Source organism: Leuresthes tenuis, unplaced genomic scaffold (assembly GCF_036924035.1).
Source record: "Leuresthes tenuis unplaced genomic scaffold, fLeuTen1.0.hap1 SCAF_23, whole genome shotgun sequence".
In the NCBI taxonomy this organism is placed as follows: Eukaryota; Metazoa; Chordata; class Actinopteri; order Atheriniformes; family Atherinopsidae; genus Leuresthes; species Leuresthes tenuis.
Genome location: NW_027325377.1, coordinates 6,671,989 through 6,674,488, shown reverse-complemented (window position 1 = coordinate 6,674,488; position 2,500 = coordinate 6,671,989).

Sequence of the window (2,500 nt, the reverse complement as noted above, 5' to 3'; positions counted from 1 at the left end):
AGCGTGCTGGGCCCATAACCCAGAGGTCGATGGACCGAAACCATCCTCTGCTATGTATGACTTTTCAAAACAAACTCAATCTCACTCATTAAAGAACATTTAAAAAGATAATGTAACATTCACAGCATGTTCAAAATACTCACTTCACCAACTCTCAAAGCCTTAATGCATACTCTCAATTCAAACTATTTAGGTGTGCTCATGACTGTCTTTCGAACTCCACTTTTCAGATATAATAAGTTGGAAAAGAAATTGTCGTGTACAAACGTTGAAGTCTTTCATACTTTTGTGAAATTGAAATTGTGAACAGAAAACAGTCAAGTACTTGAGGGGACACGGCTGACTTCCATCAACACATCTACCTTGTAATGTTTCCTCTTCCATCAGAGTAAAGGCATCTTGTACCGATGCAAATAATAAAGCAAACAATGTCCAAAACATAACTAGTGCAGTGTCATTTTGCATATTAACGACTGCTCTACAGCCAAAAAAGACCCAGGGTACGGCACTGGCCTCCTAAACCAGGGATTGTGGGTTCGAGTCCCATCTGGGGTGTGTAGCAGAGTGGCGCAGCGGAAGCGTGCTGGGCCCATAACCCAGAGGTCGATGGACCGAAACCATCCTCTGCTATGTATGACTTTTCAAAACAAACTCAATCTCACTCATTAAAGAACATTTAAAAAGATAATGTAACATTCACAGCATGTTCAAAATACTCACTTCACCAACTCTCAAAGCCTTAATGCATACTCTCAATTCAAACTATTTAGGTGTGCTCATGACTGTCTTTCGAACTCCACTTTTCAGATATAATAAGTTGGAAAAAAAATTGTCGTGTACAAACGTTGAAGTCTTTCATACTTTTGTGAAATTGTGAACAGAAAACAGTCAAGTACTTGAGGGGACACGGCTGACTTCCAGCAACACACCGTCCTTGTAATGTTTCTTCTTCCATCAGAGAAAAGGCATCTTGTTCCGATTACCGATGCAGTGCTTTTTTCGTGGAACTTAAGAATTTGGGGACTTTTCCGGGGCATGTCCAAGAAATCGTAAAAAAAATTCTATGGCATTAACCGGAGTCTTTTGTGGTGATTTTTTCCATGGTGGTTATCACATAAGTATTAGTTTGCAGATCAAAGAGGTCAAATTTCTGTATTGTAGTATGGTGGGAAAGGACTTCCACATTCAAACAGAACACAGTCAAGTATTTGAGGGGACACGGCTGACTTCCATCAACACATCGTCAACACACCGTCCTTGTAATGTTTCTTCTTCCATCAGAGTAAAGGCATCTTGTTCCGATTACCGATGCAGTGCTTTTTTCGTGGAACTTAAGAATTTGGGGACCTTTCCGGGGCATGTCCAAGAAATCGTAAAAAAAATTCTATGGCATTAACCGGAGTCTTTTGTGGTGATTTTTTCCATGGTGGTTATCACATAAGTATTACTTTGCAGATCAAAGAGGTCAAATTTCTGTATTGTAGTATGGTGGGAAAGGACTTCCACATTCAAACAGAACACAGTCAAGTATTTGAGGGGACACGGCTGACTTCCATCAACACATCTACCTTGTAATGTTTCCTCTTCCATCAGAGTAAAGGCATCTTGTACCGATGCAAATGATAAAGCAAACAATGTCCAAAACATAACTAGTGCAGTGTCATTTTGCATATTAACCACTGCTCTACAGCCAAAAAAGACCCAGGGTACGGCACTGGCCCCCTAAGCCAGGGATTGTGGGTTTGAGTCCCATCTGGGGTGTGTAGCAGAGTGGCGCAGCGGAAGCGTGCTGGGCCCATAACCCAGAGGTCGATGGACCGAAACCATCCTCTGCTATGTATGACTTTTCAAAACAAACTCAATCTCACTCATTAAAGAACATTTAAAAAGATAATGTAACATTCACAGCATGTTCAAAATACTCACTTCACCAACTCTCAAAGCCTTAATGCATACTCTCAATTCAAACTATTTAGGTGTGCTCATGACTGTCTTTCGAACTCCACTTTTCAGATATAATAAGTTGGAAAAAAAATTGTCGTGTACAAACGTTGAAGTCTTTCATACTTTTGTGAAATTGTGAACAGAAAACAGTCAAGTACTTGAGGGGACACGGCTGACTTCCAGCAACACACCGTCCTTGTAATGTTTCTTCTTCCATCAGAGAAAAGGCATCTTGTTCCGATTACCGATGCAGTGCTTTTTTCGTGGAACTTAAGAATTTGGGGACTTTTCCGGGGCATGTCCAAGAAATCGTAAAAAAAATTCTATGGCATTAACCGGAGTCTTTTGTGGTGATTTTTTCCATGGTGGTTATCACATAAGTATTAGTTTGCAGATCAAAGAGGTCAAATTTCTGTATTGTAGTATGGTGGGAAAGAACTTCCACATTCAAACAGAACACAGTCAAGTATTTGAGGGGACACGGCTGACTTCCATCAACACATCGTCAACACACCGTCCTTGTAATGTTTCTTCTTCCATCAGAGTAAAGGCATCT